The 25,685-nt window shown below is 34.0% G+C and overlaps 2 non-coding genes across 2 annotated transcripts; both read right to left on the reverse strand.

Moving 5' to 3' along the window:
• Positions 1 to 2,146: 2,146 nt before the first annotated feature.
• On the reverse strand, positions 2,147 to 2,302 carry LOC132038711 (5.8S ribosomal RNA). Its single transcript, XR_009410200.1, has one exon. It is a non-coding gene; the product is annotated as a 5.8S ribosomal RNA (ribosomal RNA).
• Positions 2,303 to 10,974: 8,672 nt separating this feature from the next.
• On the reverse strand, positions 10,975 to 11,061 carry LOC132038816 (small nucleolar RNA SNOR75). The gene has a single exon (XR_009410291.1). It is a non-coding gene; the product is annotated as a small nucleolar RNA SNOR75 (small nucleolar RNA).
• Between the last annotated feature and the right edge of the window lie 14,624 nt (positions 11,062 to 25,685).

The raw sequence follows: 25,685 nt of genomic DNA on the forward strand, positions 1-25,685 counted from the left end.
GATAGATGTCATGCAATGCAATGGCCAATACTCACTCTGTACACACATGCTCCGGATGGAATATCGACATCTCAGCAGTCATGAGTTGCAAGGGACCTATGGCATCCATGTACCGTTGCGGCGTGCAACCCGATCACATAAATACATATACATGTAGCAGCAAGACAACCCGATCCCATAATTCATCACACTGATTCCACACTTCTTTCATCAAATTATTTCCACACCATTTCCATGCGTATGAATGCAAGAATGCTAAATCAAATACAATCCATGCCAATGAATATGCTATGGAGATCACAAACACCATAAGCCATATCAAGTCTTGCATAAGTCAAAACAACCATGGAAACGGTTCAATATCGAGTTTCCATCACTATAGTGGATCTATCACATCCCACAGCTCCAATTACGTAGTCAAATACACCATATGTCAACAATGTGTAAATAACAGCGACAATCCCACATAATCAGAAATCATACCAACCTAATTAGATCACAGTGCCGCACCATGTCCGAAGACCTAACATGTTTTCCCTATCAATTCTACACATACATATGATTCACTAATCAAAGTTTAACTAAAGTAAGCCATAACCTATATCGGTGCCGAGCAGGTGCCACGAACTATCCAACACAAGCCTTCTCTATACGAATAGCTTCCAAAAGATCGAAGTCTAATCAACAAGTTAATCTACATTAACAACTGAAACTAATGATACCTGTATTGTGATAAACTTATTCGAATCGAAAAAACAACCTTAAAAGAGAACCTCGAGCCCACAAGGGCAAAATTGGAATTTCAAGTTAAAAGATTCACCCAACCCTTACGAAGTCCAATACCATCCCTCAGATCACTACTTACCTTAATTTATCATCAATTGCATCATTAGTAGGAAACCCCCAATTTAGAGAAAAACCTTAACTTTTCCATAATCAAATTCTTAATTGAAATAGAGATTCAAGCTTCGTATCTAGTTATCCCAATGATTCCATGACTAGATTTAATAAAATTTCTCAACACAACTCATTTACATAGCATAAGATTCATAAATAACCCCATTTTCCCTAACTAAACCATAAAACTAGCATGGATTCCAAATTAATACCATAATATAATCACAATAGAGTAAAGGGAACTTACCCAAGGAAGAATTACCCCCAAACTCTACAAAATCACCTCCAATAGCCTTCTAGGGTTTTAACTTTGTGAATGGAAGGAATAGGTCCAGAATAGGGAATATAAAAGGGTTTACTGTTCAGCGATTTCCGCATCCGCGGACACCTTGTCCGCCGATGCGGACTCGCTTAAACGAAGTGGACTCCGCTTCTGCAGACTCACCTAAACACGTTATTCCTCGCATCTGCGGGCCAAATCCTGCGTGTGCGGACTCGCAAATGCCAACCCACTCCCGCCGAAGCGGGACATCAGAACACCAGAAAATTTTGGTTTTCACCAAGTTCAACTCAAAATCCCGACATCTATCCAAGACCTCCCGGATACAAACCAAACATGCAGATACACATAAAAACACGCTACGAACTCAACCGTGGCCTCAGAATCCCCAACGGAGTTCACCTTGACTCGGTCACTCCCCCAAAACACCCAAAATGAAGTTTCCAACCCAAGGCCCAAAATACCCCCAAGTGTCTCGGGAACCGAACCAATCATCCTACCAAGTCATAATCGACCATCCGGACCTAGTGGAACTGACAGAAATTCCAAAGAGACGCAAATATCCAAAAGTCAACTATTGGTCAACACTTTTTCGCTTATTCAACTTAAGGGCTTCTAAACTCCTCAAACCAATCCCGATCACCTCGGGAACTGCGCTACCCATCCTCACCAGTCAAAACCACTCTAACGAAGCTGGGGGAAGGTTCAACAAGGGTAAAAGAGGTCAAGTACCCTAAATGACCAAACGGCTCGTTACAGATTTTTCATGAACACCCCTAGTGGAGACTATTACATCATAAATTACCAACACAACCTCAACAACTCTGAATATTTTTGTTATACTAATTAGATCCCTTACAAAATACAACAAATCAAAGCATCATATCCTTACCATGTATAATTTGTTGGGATTACAGAAAAGCTGTCGTTGTACATTTGGTATTTTTTTTATTTTTTTGACGCGATGCGTGACGCCCAGGCAGACGTGCCCTCGGTCTAATGGCTTCGGGTGCAACTTGCGTTCAAAGACTCGATGGTTCGCGGGATTCTGCAATTCACACCAAATATCGCATTTTGCTACGTTCTTTATCAATGCGAGAGCCGAGATATCCGTTACCGAGAGTTTGTACATTTGGTATTGAAAGAATCCTTTTCTAGAATTAAATGCAAGTAACAACGAAACACTATAAAAATTTTCCAACCACTTTCCCGCAATATGGGACAATAACTTAGAATTCGATTATTTCTTATATTCGGTTGACATAATCCCTCCTTTTCATTTTAATTGTTGTTTTGGTTCTTTTTAAGTCCATTAAACAAGGTATAGTTTACTAAGTTACTCCTATTTACTACTCCTTACGTTTCAAGTTGTTTGTCTTAATTTGACTAGACATCAAGTTTAAAAAAGTAAAGAAAACTTTTGAATCTTATAGTCTTGAACTAAAATGTGTATAACGTATCAAAATATCATGTAATCTTGTGAAATTAAATATATGTAACATGTTGAAATTAAAGAGTTATCAAATTAGGAAAGAGACCTACTCTTCTAGATAAATTAAAAAGAAAAGTAAGACAAATAAATTTAAATAGATGGAGTATATATTTTCTGAGAATTGAGCAATTTAAAAATGCTTCTTTAATATTGAGGGTGAATTGAAAACACTTATCAACTTTAATCTTAATTGAAAACACTTATCAACTTTAATCTTGAATTCAGAAAGTGACAATAATTTTAAGACAACTTTTTTTAGCAAGACGACAATTAAAATGAGATGGAGAGAGTAATACAACCGCTGAGATACGATTCAATGCTTCTTCGTTTCTCTTTTTGGGTATGATGGTACATTGGAAAACTCTGCCCATATGAAATTTGAATAATCTTTTTCTGAGAGGTGATTAATTGATTGGCAGCCTTCAACTCGAGTTGATTTCTCAAATGGTTACTAAATTAATACTTTCTCTGTCTCAATTTATATGATACACTTTTTTTTTTAGTCTGTTCAAAAAAGAATGATACATTTCCTTATTTGGCAATAATTTAACTTTAAGAATGATACATTTCCTTATTTGGCAATAATTTAACTTTAAGAATGATACATTTCCTTATTTGGCAATAATTTAACTTTAAACTTTACGTTTTACGCTTAATGAGATGATCTATAACCACACAAATATCTTTGGCTTATTTTAGACCACAAGATTCAAAAGTCTTCATTTATTTCTTAAACTCCGTGCCCAGTCAAACTTATATCACATAAATTGGGACGGAGGGAGTAGTTATTATCTCTAAAAGTTTTTTTTTTATTTTTTATTTTTTATTTTTTAAATTTTTTTGTAACGGAAAAGTCATTCAACTAATGGTAATTACGCAGAAAGTTAACTTTCTTTGATTTGTAACAGAAAGGTCACTCAACTATTGTCATTATACCTACAAAGTCACTCAAGTATTATCATTTTATTTTCAGTAGATATTGTTGACGTCAATTTAATCATTAAATTGACCCGCTCCAATAGCCCGACCTGCTCTACCAGTACGATAGTTAAATAGAAAATAAATGACTTGGTGAAGTTGAATAAATTTAATTCTGTAAAAGCCATACATGAATTGGTATAAATTTTAAATTTAATAAGTAAATAATTTATGAAAAATGATGGAATGAGGATGGCTGATTTGAATTCCATAGGGAGAATATATTAAATCTAATAAACAAACAATTTTTGCATAGGTGAGTATGCTGGTGGGTAGAAGTATCTGCCCTACTACGTAATACTTCAATTAATGCTGCATAGTTTGAAGCTTGAACTTTATAATCACTCCTAAATGTTGAATTTGTGTTTGAACCTGAACACAAAATTCAAATTTTAGTGAAAATATTACTAACAATACTTTTTTAGATATTCTAAGTTCGGAAAAGGGTTAGATTTGCTCTTGTACTCTCACAAATAAGTTATATTTGACATTCGTTACATTTTTTCAACATATTTGCCCGTGGCATCCAACTTTAAGGTCATATTTTCTCTTGTCATCCAACTTTATGATTATATTTTCCATGTACTCTTAAAGTCATATTTATTCCTACTTCGTTAAATCCTCATTCCCACCTTAATTTTCGTATGTTGTGCTTACGTGACTTTTTTTTTTCACCTAAAATCTATTCACGTTGATTTAATTTTCCTTTCCAAGTGTGAAATTGGACCATCAATAAGGTGTTATGACCGAGCAACGCTCAATTTTTTTATGGTTTATTTAATCTGTTTCAGCACTTGGTAAATTTAATTGAGAAAAAGAAAGTTACGTAGACGTCACATAGGAAAATTAAGGAGGAAATGGAGATTTAATGGAGTTGGAATAAATATGAATTTTTTTTAGAGTATAAGGGCAAATATAGCTTATTTGTGAGTGTACCGGGACAAATCTAAACCCTTTTCCGTTTTAAGTTTGACATTGAAATAACGAATCAATTTAACAAAAAAGTGGTTAATTCTCAATTGAAACGAAAATCAAATGTCCTTTTTGGAATTTTTAACAACCTTACATATGACTTCAAGAATAGCAATAAGCATGTAGCCCGACTCCAAAGGACAATCTTTTGTAACTCTCTGTGTTTTTTACGGATGGCTAGAAAAGTTAGCTCAACACTTGGATTCATGTTAATGGCTAATTTTTAGAGTACAAGGGCAAATATAGCTTATTTGTGAGTGTACAAGGACAGATCTGACTCGTTTCCGTTTTAAGTATGACACTGAAATAATGAGTCAATTTTACAAATAAATAGTTAATTCTCAATTGAAACGAAAATAAATGTTCTTTTTGGAATTCTTAACAACCTAACATATGACTCAAGAATAGTAATAAGCATATCGCCCGACTCCAAAGTACAATCTTTTGTAACCTCTCCGTATTTTTTTCTGATGGCTAGAAAAGTTGGTTCCACACTTTGATTCATGTTAATGACTAATTTTTAGAGTATAAGGGCAAATTAGCTTATTTGTGAGTGTACAAGCAACCGCTACTTATTGGAAAAAATTGACACTAATACTCCAAGTTGGTTTACTATTTATATAAGCATTTTTCTGTTTGTAATCACACTGAATACTACTAGTTATCTGCAATTTTTCTTATATGACTTAATGCATATGCGTACCCCTAAATTTGCCCCCTTTTTTTGACACCTCAACTAAGTCATTGCTTTTATTAAACTCCCCGAACTTCGTCTCCAAGTGTTGTCTATCAAACACAATCCGACTTACATAATATTTCATCTTCAATGTAGCAACATGCTAATATATATTCTAATTTAATTATACCATCTTTTAGCTAAGATTAGCAAAGAATTGAAAGAGAGAAAAAGTAGAAATCTTAATTGTTTGGCGATGAAAGAGAATCAAAGATAAATCGACACATCCATAACCTAAAGAATAGCTTACCACATGTTTAAAATATTACTCAACGTTCATTTCCTCAAATTAATTTCCGCTTCTAATAAAAATCAGATATAGGGGGTTTGATAGACACACTTGAAGACGAGTTTAGAAATTCAATAGAAATAATACTTAATTAAAGTATCAAAATAAAAAATATGGACAAGTTTAGAAGGCCGCATATACATTAAGCCTTCTTATATTGATGGAGTCACAATTGTTCATGGAACAGTAGTACGAGGAAGAGGAGGATTATTGGTCCCACGATACATGAAGTCTCCTACTGGCCAGTAGGTAAAGCAAAAGTTGACCAGCTATTTGTGCCAATAATTAATATCTGTAAAAACATACTACTACCGCATATGGGACAAAGAGGTGATCAATGAGTAAATGAAAAATAGTTTATTGTAAGTAGGCCGTCTCATGGTTTCAAATCAGCATTTGGATATACATTTGAAATTATGATTTGAAATCATGATTTTAAACCCCAAATTATCAAAAAAGGCATGATTTGAGGTTTGAAACCATGGTTTCAACTTTTTAAATATAAAATTTAAACTATAAGTTTATATTTTGTAAAAAAAGACACATAAGTTAGTAGATATTTTTAACAATTACCCCCATCAATCATTTACCAATTTCATTAATTTCCACGAGATAATAGTCAAAATACCCCCCAACGTTTGACCAAAATGCCAACTACACACCGAACCTTTGCGGGAGTCCTATTACCCCCCTGGACAAATTTTTTCAGTAGCAAAATGGCCCTTTTCGATGTGGCGATCAATCGCCAACCCCCAAATATTAAATGGCGGTTGTCCACACGCGCCCCCCGCCCACGTGCCACGTGTTTAATTTTGCCCCATTTTTTATTAATTTCCCCCTTCCTCCATCCATCTACTCTTCTTCAAAAAAAAAAAAATCTCTCAATTTTCCATACTCCATTTTTATTAAGGATCTGAAAACCCATACCCAATTCTCCTTCATCTTCATCAACATTATCATCATCATCATCATCATCTTCACTAGGAGTTGAAAAAAAATCACACCAACTTGCTCAAATCTAATCCAAACAAACCCAAATGTGAAAATAAGCTTCCTAACACCAAATAGAACAAAGTTCATCCATTAATTTGATTAAACAATCAAGAATTTAGAGAAACCCATTTGGTGTTCTTCATAGCTTTCTCCAAATTCTTAAGAATGGAGTTTAATTTTCTCCCCAAATCAACTCAAAGAATTAGTGCTTAAATAACTCCAACCAAGCAACAAGTAGCAACTCCAAACAACCAACTTCCAATCGATTTTCTTTAACAAGATTAGATTTTTCATCCTTATTTTTTTTTCCGTATTTTTCCTTTTTCTTTCTTCGCATTTTTCATTTTTTTCTTCGATTTTCACATGGTGGAAAGTTGTTCTTTAACAAGTTGTTCTAATCATATGTGGATTTTCTTTGAGATTTTCGTTTATAATGGATATTATTTTGACAACAAAAAATAGGGATGGATATTAAATAGGGTGAAGATGAAGATGAAGATGAAGTAGCCTAAAAATGGAGGGAGTTCAAATTTTATCTACTTGGCATCATATGTACAGCCTTAGTTGGCGTCCAAAAAATGCGGTTCGGATGCGGATTTTTAAAGGCCGTCACGCGCCAGCAGGGCGGTGTATTCACGCTTCGCCACATCACAAAAAAAGGGCCATTTTGCTGCGAAAATTTTTTTCCGGGGGTAATAGGACCCCGAAGATTCGGTGTGTAGTTGGCATTTTGGTCAAACGTTGGGGGGTATTTTGACTATTATCTCAATTTCCACCAAAATTTATTTATGTCTACCAACCTTTTAATTTTGTAAAAAAAGACCTATAGTTTAATTTTATTTATTGAACTAAAATTAGATCAATTGATGTTGTATTTTCGTAAAAGGTCTTCTAGTATTAATTTTGAGCCAGTTGTTATGAATTAGCGTATTAATTTTGTTATGAATTATGACTTGCTCATTTGGTAAGATTGTATAAGAATTGAGAATGTTTTGATAATTTTCACAATTTGTGGTGTTTTTATGTCTATAAGAGAAAATACTCCTTAAAATATCCAAAATACATGTCCAAACATGGTTTCAAATCATGTCCAAACGGGGCCTAAATATGAATAAAGAGAAAATACATAAATATCCCCTGGAGATGATACCATTTTTCAATAAGACACCTAAATTTTGCGGGGGTCCTATGACCCCCTTGAACAACTTCGGAGTAGTATATAGACCCCCTTTTTCGATCAATCCCAGTTATAAAAAAATGTATTCAAATCACGCACCAATTGTCACTTGCCACGTGTCAAATTAATTTTTAAATACTTTTTATTTCTGTTTTTTTCTATTTGAATTCTTTTCTTTCTTTTTTATTTTCCCTTTTTTCTTCATCTCAACTCTATAAAAAGCTCCTCCGATGAAGCCACTACCATCGCCGCCACTGCAACAACCACCAATTCCACTATATCACCACCAAATAGTTTCCAAACCATCATCAATCAGTATTTGAAAATCAAACCCACCAAATAATCAAAATTTGAAAACTAAAATCACCACCAAACAAAAATCTAAAAATTATCCACCCCACCTTCTCCCCTTCCCCTAACCGTGAGCTTCACTGAAACAACAATGGAGGTGTGCTTAGCTTCAGAAATGGAACAAAAGAATCACTCCACCATTTTATCCTATTATCATTGCATTTGGTCTATCCCTCTCTTCCTAAAATTATACAAACAATTATGGCGTAATAATCAATTTGAAAAACTCTCTTCCACTAGTGGCAAGGTCATTATGGCTAACGATTATGTAACATCGCTCCGCCATCTCTTCGCCGACGACCACTTTTTAATATTCTTCCATCTTCCTCTTCTAATTCCCCTAAAATACAATTAAAAGGTCATTTATGCCCAGAACCATTCCATACCACCATTAAAAGAAACAAGCTAAGAGAAGAAAATTACCATCAATGGCCGGGAAAAAAATGAAGAAGATGGGTGAAATAAAAGAATAAAAAAGAAAAGGAAATGAAATTAGGAAAAAGGTAAAATAAAAATAGAAATAAGTAGAAAAAATCTTTTATCCCTAAGAGAGTGATATACACTCTACGCTGTGTGGCCGAAAAAGAATGTATTAATTTCAATTCAAAATTGTTTGGGGGATCATAGGACCCCCGCAAAGTTTAAGTGTCTTATTGAAAAAATGTATCATCTCCAGGGGATATTTATGTATTTCCACTATGAATAAACCCATTGAGGGAAAGGTGCTTTACTGTAAAGAGAGAAAAAATTTGGAGGTGTGCGTAACCCCAACTTCTGGAATCATTTTCGACAAATTAGGGCTTTAAACACCACCATTTGGCAATTTAGGAGAGACCTATAAAACAAGGCAAAACAAAATGCCATGTAGATAATGAAGCCAACTCCGAGATAGATTTAGTGAAACTTTAAATCAATGTTCAAAAAGTATATGTCCAACTACATAATACACACAGTGACTCCTCATTTCTTTCGACTAATGTCATTTAGTTTGAAGCTTGAATTTTATAATCACTAGTAAACATTGAAGTTGTATTTCAACATGAAAATAAAATGAAAGTTTAGTGATTGAAATTACTAAAACCTATTTTTCAAATTATATTTTTGAATTTTGACATTAAAAGAACGAATCAATTTAGGAAACATAGTTAAATCTCAATTGAAACGAGAATCAAATATTTCTTTTGAAGTTCTTAACCAACCTTACATATAATTTCAAACACAAAAAAAAAGCATATAGCCCGATTGCAAAAGACAATCATTTGTACTATTTCCATATTCTTTGCTGGCTAAAAAAGTTGACTCAAAACTTGAATTTCATATTAGTTAATTCTTTTGTTGATCTTACACTTTCTTTTTGTTTTGTGTTTATTTCTCTCCAAAAATAACCACTACTTGGTGAAGAAAATTGACTACTTATATCATTATTTTTCTATGTTTTGTGATTACATGAGCGAATAACTAGCTCAGTGTGATCACAAAACAACCACAAAATGTTGATTTTAGCTGGGTTGTAGTGGTTTCTTTCAAAGTGTCAATTTCTTTTCAACAAGGTTTATTTTAATATAAGTAGTGGTTGCTTTTGAAGAAGTATGAATAAGTCTTGAGTCAACTTTTCTAACCAGCCACAAAAAACATGGACTCATTAAAAAGAATTGTCCTTTGGTATTGGAATACAAGATTACTTCTATTTTTGAAATTATCTATAAGATTGTCCAAAAACTACAAAAGAAACATTTGATTCTCATTTCAATTAAAAATTAAGTATTTGTTTATTAAAATTGACTCGTTATTTCAACTTCAAACACATTATTTGGAGAAAAAAAAATTAATATTTTTCACTCACAAATTTTCATGTTCAAACACAAAATTAATATTTACTACTGATTATAAGACTCAAGCTTCACAATATTTAACATTAATTGAAAGAAATGAAGTGTCATTAGTTATGTGTATTATGTAATTGGGAGATACTTTTTGCTCATTACTTGTTGAAGAAAATTGACATCAATAAGCCAGTTGACTAACTACTTAAATCATCATTTTTTTTGTTTTGTTATGTTGATACAAGTAATCAGACAAGCATTGATGTCAATTTCTCCATCAATCTACTCATTTACCCAAAATCTGCAATCAAAACACTTAATAAGGAAGAAGCAATAATTGCAGTCAAAGTTCAAACTCCAAAAGTAGAAAAAACAAATAAAAAAGGAGTGGCTCAAAAGTGCTTGAAAACAATCATAGCTACCCTTCAGTTAATTTAATGAAAGGTACCTCAATAGCTTAAAAGATTTATAGTTCTCATCATTGCCACAATAATAAAAAAAAATAGCCCTTAGTCAACTTTTTTTTTTTTAAATCTAGCAGTCACATATTTGATCGGTTCAATAAAAAATAACTACATTTGCTAGTAAAATCACAACAAAATATGAACATATAGATATATTATATTATTGTAATTTGGCTAGTAAACATAATTATTTTGCACTAATATTGAAAAAAAAAACTATACATTTATGGGTTATATGAATATGAAGAGTGCAAAAACACTCCTAGCAGAGTTCATGTTACACATTTGGTCAGTTCAGTAAAAATAATTACATTAGCTAGCTAAATCACAAACAACATATACATATATTATTGTGATTTAGTTAGTAAAAGTAAATATTTGGCCCTATTACAGATATGCAGTGTAAAAATCCTTTTTTGGGAGGCAATATTTTGGAAAAAAAAGGACGAATAAACCTGAAAAAACTAGACAAAAACGGGGGGAGGGGGGGGGGGGGGGAATGAAGAAAAGGGGCAAAATAATTCCTCTCAGACAAATGCCTCGTTTTGTCTTCATGATTTTAAAAGAATGGATTTCAGACTCGTCATCTTTGTTTGTTCATCATAGAGGAAAATTAAAAAAAAAACCACCAATAAAATCAACGATTTATAGGAATATAAAAAGGAAATAAGAGTGGAAAAGACATTAAAAATTGAAGAAAAATGATTGCTCTAATGATATAAAAAAGAAAATTGATTACCTTATGAATATATATATATAGGGTTAAAAAAGGGAGAGAGATGCAGCAACCTGATGAATTAGTTTGTACTTATAGGCGTTGAGTTTACTTTAGGGTTTAGCTTCTGGGCTTTGTTTCATCATTTGGGCTGGGATTGGGCTAGACAAGCCTACAAGGATCAGTCATTTTTTTGCACGGATTGCCCTTCTTTTGGGGTGGTCTTTAAATTTTGCCCCTCATATTTGTGTTTTTAAGTTTTTTCTTCGCTGATACCCGGTGCCTTGCTCGAACTCCCGCTCGCATAAAATAAAAAAACAATTTCGCAAGACAAAATGGGGAGAGTGTATGCCGGATCCAAAGATACAATCCCATATGAAAACCAAAGTTATGCGGAGAGGCGACTTTCTTGAGACATTTTTTTTTTTTTTTTTTTTTTTCTTTTCAAGGCACACTTTTAGTTAAGGCATACTTTTGGTTATGCCTTAATTAAAAGTATGCCCCATAAGGCATAGTTCCTTAAGGAAAAATTTTGCCCCATAAGGCAAAACTAAATTATGCCTTGAGGAAAAGTTATGCCCCTCCTCGCATAACTTTAGTTTTTCCTTAAGGAAGTTATGCTTGGGAGGGCGGACTTTGCCTTGAGACTTTTTTTTTTTTTTTTTTTAACTTTTCAAGGCACACTTTTAGTTAAGGCATACTTTTGGTTATACCTTAATTAAAAGTCGCCCATAAGGCATAATTCCTTAAGGAAAAGTTTTGCCCAATAAGGCAAAACTAAATTATGCCTTGAGGAAAAGTTATGCCCCCTCCGGCATAACTTTAGTTTTTCCTTAAGGAAGTTATGCGAGGGGCAGACTTTGCCTTGAGACATTTTTTTTTAAAAAAAAAAACTTTTCAAGGCACACTTTTAGTTAAGGCATACTTTTGGTTATACCTTAATTAAAAGTCTGCCCCATAAGGCATAATTCCTTAAGGAAAAGTTTTGCCCCATAAGGCAAAACTAAATTATGCCTTGAGGAAAAGTTATGCCCTCCCAAGATAACTTTAGTTTTTCCTGGGAAGTTATGCGGAGGGCGGACTTTGCCTTGAGACTTTTTTTTTAAAAAACTTTTCAAGGCACACTTTTAGTTAAGGCATACTTTTGGTTATGCCTTAATTAAAAGTCTGCCCATAAGGCATAGTTCCTTAAGGAAAAGTTTTGCTCCATAAGGCATAACTAAACTATGTCTTGAGGAAAAGTTATGCCCTCCGCATAACTTTAGTTTTTCCTTAAGGAAGTTATGCTTGAGAGCGTACACTCCCTCCAGCCGCCTTGCGAAATTATTTCTTTATTTTATGCTTGAGCGGGGTTCGAACCCAAAACCTCGTGTATCCAAGCTAAGGGCAAAACTTAAAGACCACAAATATGAGGGGCAAAATTTAAAGACCGCCAAATATGAGGGGCAAAATTTAAAGACCACCCCGAAGAAGGCAATTCGCGAATCGCCTGGGATCGGTCATCTAGCCCAACGCGAAGAATTATTTTTTTGCGCGGATTGCCCTTCTTTTGGGGTGGTCTTTAAATTTTGCCCCTCATATTGCTGGTCTTTAATTTTTGCCCTTCGCGTTGCAACCCTGAGCGTTCACGCAGAAATCATGAGGTTCTGGGTTCGAACCCCCGCTCAAGCATAAATTAAAAAAAAAAATTGCAAGGCAAGGTTTGGGTCGCGTGTATGCCGGACCAAAGATACACTTGTTAAGGAATTACTAAAGTTATGTTAGACCCCGCATACTCATACCTTATGGGCAGACTTGGCATAAGTATGCCGGGTCCGGCATAACTTTGGTAATTCCTTAACAAGTTTATGTCGGGTCCGGCATACTTATTGTCAAACTTTTAGTTAAGCCTTAACTAAAAGTCTTTTCCTAGTTATGCCTTATGGCCCAGACTTTTAGTTAAGGCACAACTAAAAGTATGCCCCATAAGGCGGAACTTTTCCTTAAGGCATAACTAAAAATTTGCCTTATAAGAAAAAGTCTATGTCATAAGGAAAAATTATGCCTTATGGGGCATACTTTTAGTTATGCCTTAACTAAAAGTCTGTCCCATAAGGCATAACTAGGAAAAGACTTTTAGTTAAGGCTTAACTAAAAGTTTGCCCATTAAAAGTTTGTCCTTAAGTATGCCAGACCCGGCATAAACTTATGAAAGAATTACCAAAGTTATGCCGGACCCGGCATACTTATGCCAAGTCTGCCCATAAGACATAAGTATGCCGGGTCCAAAGATAACTTTGGTAATTCCTTAACAAGTGTATGCCGGTGGGGGCATAGCGAAATTTAAACTCTGTCTTGCGAATTTTTTTTAAAATTTTTGACTGAGTGGGGGTTCGAACCTGGAACCCATGGGTTTTAGCCGAAGGGCAAAATTTAAAGATTTCAAATAAGAAGGGCAAAATTTAAAGACCACCCCAAAAGAAGGGCAATTTTGCGAATTGCTCGGGAAGAATCGGCAGAATTATAGGGTCATTAGCATAAATGCGAGTCATTCACACAAATGTCCTACAGGAAAGTTACATAAATATAAGTAAATAAGTAAAATATTTCATAATCTACAACTATTAACTAAATTACATAATCTACAATACATACTCTATATTTAGGGTATATGTATAATTTTATACCATAAATAAAAAAATGTTGTTATGAATAAAAGGCTAATAATAAGGAGTTTCCTATATTAGTGATAACCAAATTAAATACACATCAAAAGTCAAAACACATTAATTACTTTTCCAAACATCCCAATATACTCAGCTAGCATTAATCCATAAAATAGTATACTACTGTTTATATGATATGTATTGTACAATTCCTTGAACAAGTATATATATTCTTGTACCTATATATACGTATATTTCACTATTATATACTATATATAATATTATTTTTTATGTATATTAACTAGTATATACTATATATAAAATAATTTCTTGTGTATATTAAACAAACAAAAAGTATTATATATATATATATATATATATATATATATATATATATATATATATATATATATATATATATATATATATATATATATATATATATACTTTGACCACATACTTGTTGTATATATTAGGCATATATTATTTATTATATTAAATATATACAAATATAAATTTCATTGAGTTAATTTTCTTGTATCATGGAAGAAAGAGAAAAAAAAATTGAATAGTAAATATGTAATGGCAGAAAGAAAGCCAAGTTTAATGGGATGGGGTGTTAATTATTAATTAAGATCCTATTTTCGTGGTAATCCATAAGTAATTATATTATTCTATCTATATATTGTATATTGTATACTTTATATATTATTGTATAGTACAATTGGTTGGCACATAGAGTAATACTGTATATTCATATATTAGGTATATCGTAATATTATATACTATATACATAAATAATATTATTATATTATGTACTATATATAATATGCAAACTTAAATATACTAATTTCTACTATTATATTCACAAACATTTTGATATCATCTTTTCAGTTTAATATACCAATTTGAATATACCATATACTTTCTAAGGTATATTTTCATGTACATTTCTTATACCATATTTCCATATATCATATCTTTTCATGTACTTTTCTTAATATTAATATATTCAAATAATTTATTTTAGTCACAAAAAAATAATTGAATCATCATCAAGTGAAATTAAAAAAAGAAGAATAAAAAGGAGGAAATGAAAGAAAAAAAAGTCTTTTTAAAACGGTAGATAGAATATGGTATTTGAAGTTGATTTTGTTATGTTTAATTGGAAAATTACATCCTAACGATTTTGAAAGAAAGAGAAAGTAAAAAGTGGATATACATTAATGGTAGTAACTCCTAAAATTAAGTATTATTGATATTTTAGGAATGTAAAAAGTTGTATTTTTGTAATTAAGAAGTTAAAATTTTGAATAAGTTGTATTTTTGTAATTTTTTAAAAGTAGTTGTAATCTTTTTAATTACCATTTGAAAAAGTTGTATTTGTGTGACTTTTTCGGTGATAGTCTTTAGTTTTTGTCCCTCAAATCGCTGGTCTTTACATAGAAATTATGACTTATGGCTTGTCCGATTTGAGGGACAAAAATTAAATACCAGTCCCATATGAAGTCATCTGGGCAATTTTTTTTGCATAAATGTCCTAAAATTTGTGGTCTTTAATTTTTTCCCTTTGGTATTTTTGGCGCGGTATAATTTAGATTTCACAAGACATAGTTTACGTTTCACTTCGGCATATGTATCATAACATCAGCACAAATTATATCGGACAAGTCAAAATTTTCAACACTCAACATTATCTGAATAATACTACAAAACTTATGCCCCATAACTTAATGTAACATCCCGTAAATCCGTATAGAGTGTGAAAGCATTGTATGAGTCTTTTAAAACCTTATATGTTGGGTTACGTACATGACTTTAGGCTAAAGACCCAAGAGGAGATGGTCAAAATGAAAAATTCACTGCAGTTTCACGAAAAGGAGGTTCGACGGTCGTCCTTTGTACCGTCGATCTGTTCGACGTTCCGTCCTTTTCACCGTAGAAAGTAAGGAAGAGAAAGTTGCTTACTGGAAATTTCATGACTTTGACGGAGCAGATCGACGCTCCGTTGTTTGTACCGTCGAATTGACCTAGCACAAAGACCATTCGTCGGAGCAGATCGACGCTCCGTCGTTTGTACCGTCGTTTCTGCCTGACGGGCTGAAATTATATAAGTTGCAAAATTTTAATTTTTCTTCCATTCTCTTCACTCTCAAAAACCCTAAGGACGAAAATATCTCTTTAGGGCTCCAACACTAAGGTAAGAATATCTTAATCATTGATTATCAATCCTAACATCAAACCCATGATTCTTAACGTGATTCTTGTGACTAAAACCTAGGGTTTGCAACATAATTCTTCCTAAAGTGATTCAAGCTAGGGTTTGGTTGTTTTTCACTAGAAAAGTGAATTGTTAAACTTTGTTTAACATACTAAGGTATGTCTCTTTTGAACATACTCTTTCGACTATGAAGGTGATTTGTATGTCTCTATTTTAAAAACCTTATCATGGATATATGTTTTCTTCTCAAAGGTTCTTTATTGAATAAAAAGGTGAACTTCTCATGTAAAACCCTAATCCATGTCTTTGCTTGTGGTTAGTGTGCGTGAGGGGACAAGCCCACATTAAACCTTGATTGTATTATCCTCTATATACGTATATGAAATCATAATCGTTTTCTTCTATAAGAGATGATCAGTGATGATGGTTAATTGTTGGTATTGATGACTTTACAAAGAAACTAAGACAAAGGAATCTTGTTTAAAGAACGGAAACGTTTTCAAGATTATCTATGAAATTATGGATTTTTGTAATGGCATAATGGACTTTAATGCTATCTGATGGTGTGACTACTTTGAGACAAATTGTGAATCGGCTTCTATGCTATGAACTTTGTTGTTGTGTTTAGCCTAGCTACTCGGGAGGAAGGGTAGCCACTATGGATCCTAGTGTGGTAATTACCTAGCCATTCGGGAGGAAGAGTGGCCACTACCGGGTTCGCTACCCGGAGTGCGGTTAATGCCTAGATATTCGGGAGGAAGGATAGCCACCGTGAATTCCATATTCTGGTGTGGTGCGCTGTGACAAGGGAACCTCTACGGTCACCCCTTCGATGTGCTTGATTCTTGGGCCTATATTGGCATGTGTGATATTCTTATTCTCTCATGGAATTGTTGTTGTTAATTATGATCAATTGAAGGGCATATTTAAAGTTGTACCTTGACAAGAGGCCTTATAATCGGTTTTGATAATTCTTATTGAGATACACAAATTGAATAACCGTTCTTACATTGATTTCACATGATTTTTAGGACTGATTTCTTTATGTATTATTGTACTTTATTTTCATATTACTTGTTGTCCCCGAGGCACTCACTGAGTACGAAGTACTCAGGCATACCATTGTTGTTTTTGATGGTATGTTAGGTAACGTAAAGAAAGGTGTTCTTGATACTCCGAGCGTTTAGGAAGGACTTGCGGTTGCTGCTGATTTGGTGAGCCCACACATTCATTCGTGGGACACCCTATTTATTTAATTCCATTTATTTATATTAGTTTCCGGGCTGCGTCCCGATGAGTTAGACATTTATTCCTTATTCTTAGAAGCTCCTTAGTATACATGCGAATGTGGGTAGAAGAAGAGTTGTTGATTAACTCTTTCGGGCACACTATCATGTTTTGGTTGAATTATTTAAATTATAAAGACTTCCGCTGATTTAATTCATATATTCATGATTTGTTACATTTATTTTATAAACTGTTGGAGGCGGATATTGAACCTGGCGGGTTCAAGTGTTATTATTGTGTTGTTTAGGTTCTTCCGATGTTGTTCATGACGTCAGATGCTGGTCACGTCTAGGGTGGGTTTTGGGGCGTGACACTTAATTCCTACAGAATTTGTGCCGAGCGAGGCAAAATTTCAGTTTTCGAAGATAAAAAGTTATAAAATTAGGTCGAGCGAAGCAGGTATGTATATTTCAAATAAGTAACATGAGACCATCGATATAAGGGACGAAAATTAAAGACCATTGGGTTTGAATGGCAATCCGTGCAAAAACTTCATTATATACACAAATAATACGTATAAAAAATCTTTACAACTATGTGATTTACCTACTTTTCTATGTTATCAGTTCACGCTTATTACAAATACAAGTATTATTAATGTGATTGTTAAAAGTTGGGCGGCAAGTAATTCGAATTTAATTTGGAATGGAAAACTCACAGATTCTTTTATTCCTTCAAGAGGAGTTCGGCAGGGTGACCCATTATCACCTTATCTTTTTGTGCTTTGCATGACAATAATAAAGCGGTCGTAGATGGTGTTTGGTGTCCTATTCATTAGGTAGACATGGGCCCCCTTTATCTAATTTATTCTTCGCGGGATCTTATCTTATTTGCGGAGGCTTCTTTGGATCAGTTACAGGTAATTTTGGGTGTGTTGGAGGAATTTGGTACTTGTTCTGGTCAGAAAATTAATCTGAAAAAGACGGCTTTTTGTGTTTTAAAAAATTACACTTCTGAGCTTATTTATAGCCTTTAACAACTTTCTGGCTTTAAACATTCTGACAATTTTGGTCACCATTTAGGTGTACCCATTCTTCATGGCCGGGCTGGTTGCTGGCACTTTAATTACTTGGTGATAAAGTTAAAAGTCATTTAAGTGCTTGGAAGTCTCACTCCCTCACTTTGGCAGGGCATATCACACTTGTTAATTCAGTTCTTATGTCAGTACCTTCTTATGTTGTGCAATCTTGTGTCATTCATATAGCTATCTGCTCTAAAATTGAAAAGCTGTGTAGAAAATTTGTTTGGGGAAGTAACGCGGATTCTCGAAAGTGCATCTTGTAAATTGGGACCAAATTCACTTGAAAAAGGAGAAAAGAGGTCTTGGCATCAAAAGTCCTAGTAAATTTAATGATGCTTTTATTGCTAAGCTTTTTTGGAGATTTATCTCGAAACCTCAAGCCTTATGGGTCTCAGTGTTTGAAGAAAAATATGGAATCAAAAGTAAGCCTCTGTCTTTGATTTTTCCTTCTTCTCGGGGTACAGCCTTATGGAATCGTATGTGCAAGCTTTGGGCTTTTGTCTGTCATAATTTTTGTTGGTCAACTGCCAATGGTAAGAATTGTTCCTTTTGGTATGATATTTGGTTGATGGATAAACCTTTAACTGAGGTTGTTGATAATTTTATTCCTGATCATATTTTGCATTGGAGGTTAGTGGATGTTGTTGGGCATAATGGAGACTGGAATTTGCAACTCCTTTCTCTCTATGTTCCATAACAAATTAAATAGTGGAATTACTTGACAACTTTCCGCCTCCTAGTGAACAACTTGAAGGTGATGAATTTTTTTGGAGAAATAGTACAAGTAGTTCCTTCACAGTTGCTTCGATGTATGAGGTTCTTAGCAATTCTGAGCATCTTCTTTCTGATAGAGTCTGGAAATTAATTTGGGGCTGGTCCGGGCCTGAAAAAATTCGAGTGTTCCATTGGTTGTGTGGCAAAGGTAGAATCCTTACAAATTTGGAGAGATATCACAGACATCTTACTTCAGAGGGTACTTGCAAGGCTTGTGGAGCAGAGAGGAGGAGTCTGTGTTGCATGTTTTGCGGGATTGTATTCATACTCGGGCTATCTGGGTTCGTATTCTTGATCCATATGACATGTCTCGGTTTTTTGCTCTTGATATCCATGATTGGCTTACTGACCAATTAATGTCTAAATTCAAGGAAGTTACTGATGATGATTGGAGAATCTTCTTCGAGTACAATGGATGTGGCATAATAATGCTTTTTTTCGAAATGAGTATCTTTCGGTGGACAAAATGATAAGAGCCCTTGTTAGCATGGGTAGAGTTTGTGCTACTTCTTGGCTTTCGTTGAAGAATATTGGGGAAGTGTCTAACATCAAGCATATAGTTTTGTTCGGTTGGTCACCTCCTAGCATTGGGTGGATAGCTTTGAACACATATGGGGCTCTTCTAAGGAGTATTTTGATGGGAACTGCAAGCAATATATTTCAGAATTTTGATAAAGATGTGGCTTGGAGGTTTTTCAATCAAAATTGAAGTTTGTACATTATTTAGAGCAGAGCTATGGGGAGTCCTGACTGGCCTTCAGGAAGCACGGGATAAGGGGTGGTGCCGAGTTGCCTTGCAAATTGATAATGCTAGTTTAGTTCAGGTGCTGCGGGCTGGAAGTACTGTGCCTTATTGGAATGGTGATATTGTCAACCACATTTGTCACCTCTTGGCTAGGAACTGGGTGGTCTCTGTTGCCCATATTTACAGGGAGGCTAATTTGGTTGCGGATGGTTTAGCCAATTTGGCGTTTAGTCAAGAGTCTCACTTTGAATGACATTCACACATGCCTTCTAGCATTTTTCCGCGCTGCAGGAGATGTTACGGTGTCATTCCCTCGCTTAGTTTCGAGCTAGTTTCTTATTGTTTTGGTTCTCTTCCAAAAAAAGAAAAACAAGTATAACTCATAGTTGGTTTTTAAGTAATCTGATAGTATGTAGACGTTTTATAAAGTCATTCTACAATAATTGGACAAAAAAAAAAAAAATTGTTTTATGCATCGAAAGTGTAATAAATTTTACTCTATTTAGTAACTTTAAAATCAACTATATGTAATTGGTAATTCGTTATAATTATCATGAATTGAAAACATGGAGTAAAGAGACTACGTAGTAGTTAGGTTTGAGGATCTGAGGGAAATAATCTCAACACAGAGTTTCACATTCAATAATATAATGTTTGTTGTTGGAGGGATTGGGGAAAACAGTTTCAGCATAAGTAATGCATTATTTGGTTGGTCGTACGAGAAAAAATAATTCTCGCACAACTTTATACTTCATATGGTTCACGGAGTTACATAGTATTCAACATTAAGTTATGAGAAATAAAATGTAAATAAGAATATGTGAATTAAAGGAATTAAAGATAAAATGATCTTAAAGTATGATAAGAGGAGTTGCTCAGATGGTAAACACTCTCTACCTCCAACTTGAAAATTGTGGGTTCGAATCATCAAGGGAGCAGAAGGAGAAGCTCCTGGCAGGAGGGGTAAAAAACAAAGAAGAAAGAGCATTTCCCCTAATGGACTCTACGGGCGCGAATCCGAATTAGTCGGGTTCCAATGCGAATACCAGAAAAACATGATTTTACATATTGCTATAGCCATGTCTTCTAGAACATGAACTTAGATCCTAATAACATGATTCTTGGGGTATCTTAGTAGCTCAGTTGGTTAGCTACTTAAACTTTCATCATGTTGGTGAGGGTTCGATTTCCCACCTTATAATCCTCTCCCCATTTCCCCTTCCTCCGCCCTTACAAAAATAAAAATAAAGTATTAAAAAAAAAAAGAAAAAGAAGAAGAGTAAGTATTGAATACCCTTTTCCATCCAACATTATATTCTCCATTCTTTTCTTTTTCATGTAACTATTTTAAGGCTGTTGCCCTCATTTAACATATATGAAATTCATTCTTCTATGTTGTGGCCTTTTTGATTGACCAAAGAGATCAAAGAAATATTTCCAATATATTATTCCAACCCATATTGATGTGTTTATAATGAACGATGATATCTCATATTGATTTGTTTTAGCAAGAAAAGAAATTTTAGTATTTCTTTCGCATCCAAAGACGTTGGAAAGATTAAAGAGTTAACTTTAACAATTTATTATGGAAAAAAATCAATTCTGTCTTTTAAGTTTGTGGATAGAAAATATACTTTTCTGAGTTCTGGATAAATAATGTATACATATTAAGTAGATTTTTAAACACAAATTTAAGGATTGGACAAAAGTTACTAGGTTCTATTAAGTAGAATTGTAGCTCCGTCCCTAAACGGATTAAAGGAACATACACCAGGAATGTCGTCCGCAAGTAACTAGCTAGTAGGTGATTCGTTTCATTACATGCACTGTTTGAACCTCGTAAAATCAAAATAGCAATATAACAAACCATATGTATCTAATTAAATTTTGATTGTTTATTTTTATTGGTTCCGATGGTATTCAATTATCTAGACCTCAACAAATAAGTCACCTCACATGGCTATTCACATAAGTTTGCACTTTATTTTCTCATGTGTAATTATTTACTCAATTTTTTGTTTTAATAATATTGATCTAATTTTAAGTAAATCATATTACGTAGCTCGATAAACATGTGTGCAACGCACGTGCCGAGAAATTAGTTTTTGTTTTTATTTTTGTTTTTGTTTTTTTAAGGAAAAATGAAATGGATAGAAGAGAAGAATTTTTAACAAATTGCGAAAGAATGTCTTATTAAAAAGTGGTCTTCAATTAGACAAGTCGTATTATGACCCTTTCCGCTATGCAAAATGCGTATAGGACAGAATTGGCACTTTCTTAATTAATTAACTCATGTTGGGCCGTCTAATATGACTCCACCGACCCGTTTAATAGCGTTTTCTGATGGCTTTTGGTGCAAATCAAAACCTTTGAATTGACATGCGAAGTCAACTTTATGGATTCTGAATTTTAAAATAATGATTCAACTTATATTAATTAGATTCTAAATTAATATTTGTACTTATTTAATGAATTTTTTAAGACAAATACATTATTTAAGTAAACATTACTGGTCGATCAAATTCATATTGGGGCTTCTAACTCTGCCATGGCTTTGATATATCATTTTGTCTTAGAGTAATTCTTTTTAGAAAAATACATTTCCTAATGTATCTTCAGGTTGAAAGTTGAAACCGTGTAGGCGCTACAAGTTTGCAAATAAAAATTCATCTAGTCGTATAACTTACGTCTCCCCACTACTATAAATACTTGTCTCACATTACCATTTTCTACACTCCAATCTCATCACAATTTTTGTAAAACTGTTTCTAATTCCAATCTGATTCAAATACCAAAAAATGCCAGGAATCATTCACGAGATAGAGGAGAAACTCCACATTGGAGGCCACAAGGAAGGAGAAAAGCACCATGACCATAAGCACAAGCAAGAAGGGCACCATGGAGATGAGCACAAAAATGAGCATGGCCATAGTGAAGAACATCATGACAAGAAGGACAAGAAAGACAAGAAGGATAAGAAGGAGAAGAATGAGAAGAAAGACAAGAAGGAGAAAAAGGAGAAGAAGCATGATAGTGGCAGTCATTAGATCGCATATATTCTCCCCAAATAGGACAGAGCCACCCTTTAGCTATGGGTTCGGCAGAATCTGTAGCTTGGCTCAAACTCTTTATTTTTGTTAAAAAATTCATTTGATAAGTATAAATATATATCCAATTTTTTTTTAATTTTCTTTTAGGTCAGGCCCATAAATTAAAAGTTCTAGCCCGCCTTTGTCCAAATTTGTCTACCTGACCTTCATCAAAGGCCAGGCACGGCAGCAGTAGCTACTTTCTTTTATGCATCCTATATTCTATGTACCAATGCTCTCGGTTATTTTCATTCTTCATGATTAGTTTACTCGTATATCTTTAAGTTTTCTGGAATTTGGTTTTCTGAATCTTTGTTGTTGAACTCAAAAAATACCTTATTTGATTTTCTTTTCTGGCAATGAAGAAAGAGAAGTGCAGTTTTTTGGTTATATCTTAGCTGCCAGATTGGTAAATTCAAAGAAGTCCTATAATGACAAATAATTTTTTTTGGCCAAATACACCGACAATTCCTTAGACTTTACAAAAATAATTTTCACTTGGACACTGTAACTAAATCCAGTACCTATTGACAGGGGTGGAGCTAGCCCTTCGAGAGTGGGTTCGGCTGAACCCAATAGCTTTGGTCTGAACCATATATTTGTATTAAACTTTTTGTCAAATAGGTAAATATTATTAATTTAGAATCCATTAACTTTAAATAATTAAAACCCCAAACCCACGAACTTTAAATCCTGGTTCCGCCTCTATTGAACACTTGAAGATGGCAAAAGTTTTCCAATTACCCGAGTCTTTGTTATTTTAGCATCTACTCAGAGGCGGACCCAGGATTTTGACGCATAGGGGGCACCAATGACCATTGCCTTAATATAAATTTGTCACTTATTATGTGAAAGTTTGACATGTAACTCTTTGAAAACTTAATAATTATGCTAAGTTATTGGTAGAGTAGTAGTATAAAGTTTAAACTTCAAAATTGGAAGAATCAAAAATAAAGTTAGAACTGAAACAAAGCAAACTCAACAAAAAATAGAAATAAAGGTGCTGTAAGCGAGACTCGAACCTAGGTGTCATATAAGGACTTAAGAGGCACAATAACTAAATGCACCAAAGTAATGAATATCTCTCAAAAGTCCTTTTAAATATATATACATTCTTTAAGATATAGACACCATATATGTACAGGATATTTCCGAGGTTATGGGGGACACGTGAGTCTCCTTCCAATAGGGCGGGTCCGCCCTGCATCTACTCCTAGTTGTGTATCTCATTAGGTTGGATAGAGTATGCTCCTCTGATACGATGATAAATCATGACAGACTGTCAAGCAATTATTGTACAAGACATATTATACTTCTGAGAAATGAATCAAGATAAGTCAAACTAAACAACTAACAGGTTCATATCATCATTCCAAAGTTTTTGAAAACTGAAGGAACAAAAGAGCATGATATAGACAACTAAGTAATATCATGTCATAACATTGAATTTGCCACAACTATTTAATCATGCGAAAGTATACTCGATGACTCTCGCGGTCGACTATTGGGTACTTGAAACTAGCGAATCTAGTTCATGCTTGTCTACTCACATGAATTAGATGGTTTAAATACACATAATCTTCACATAATGTGCTTTTATGAAAAAGCAAGCAAACTAAGGGTTAAAACCTCACTTGCCTGAAATTCGATAGTCAAATCTTTATTTGAAATGCCAAGGTCAACCCAAATGAGCTTCGATGTCTTCAATCTATCCAAATTCATCAGTAACAGGCCAAATTAGTCTAGAAAAACCATTTCCATAATTTTAGGATGCATCTAGGTCAAAGTCAATTTTTGATCAAATTGGACCTAGCCTTCGGGTCAACGGTTAGAAATTTGAAATTGATTAAATGAACGCGTTACCCATACGTCAAATCAGGGATTTACCAATTTTATGATTGGGGAAAAATTTCTCAATTCAAGTCTCATGATCTACATGATTTCATGGTCTAAATCTAATGAAATTTGAGTAGTCTATAGATTAGTACTAGGAATCATTACCTAGATTTGAGGACTGATCCTCCACCAAAACGAATTCAAAAAAAACGAGGGCACTGTTCCCCAAAATTTCCAAAAATATTTGTTGTCCCAATTTCTAGATCTTTTATACAGCTGAAATACCCCGTTTGCGGAACCCTCGCTCACAGTTGTGATGCCGCAATTGCAGATTTTCCATCGAAAAAAGTGAAGCCTCATTGATTGAACCCCCACTGCAATAGCATCCTGGATAAGCTTGGCAACCGGTCCGGTTTTACCGGTTCAAACCGGTAACCAGAACTGGAACCGGTGGAACCGATTTACTGGTTAATGTCAATCGTTTATTTTTTACCTGTCCGAGTTTGTATTTTAGGGACCGGATAACCGGTTAACCGGAACCGGACCGGTTAAACAGGTCAAAAAAGATTTTTTTTTTTTTTTTAAAGTAGCCGTTGCAAAAATGGGCTGGACCGTTGGCCAACGGTCCATTTGCAAAAATGGCCGTTGGCAAAGGCTCCAAACTCCCCTTTTGGCCCCCCAACCCCCCAAACTTTTTTTTTTTTAACACTTTAACCATCCCCCACCCCTATAAACCCCTCTCCATTTTCATTTTAATCCACACCAATTCACTCTTCTCTTTCTCTCAATTTTTCTCAATTATAGTCACTTTGCAACAATTAGCCACTTTAAATTTCTCTCAATTAAATATTATAAAGTTTTATTCTAGTTTCAATTATTAATTTTGCAATTATAAAAAAA

Source organism: Lycium ferocissimum, chromosome 11 (assembly GCF_029784015.1).
Source record: "Lycium ferocissimum isolate CSIRO_LF1 chromosome 11, AGI_CSIRO_Lferr_CH_V1, whole genome shotgun sequence".
Lineage (NCBI taxonomy): Eukaryota > Viridiplantae > Streptophyta > Magnoliopsida > Solanales > Solanaceae > Lycium > Lycium ferocissimum.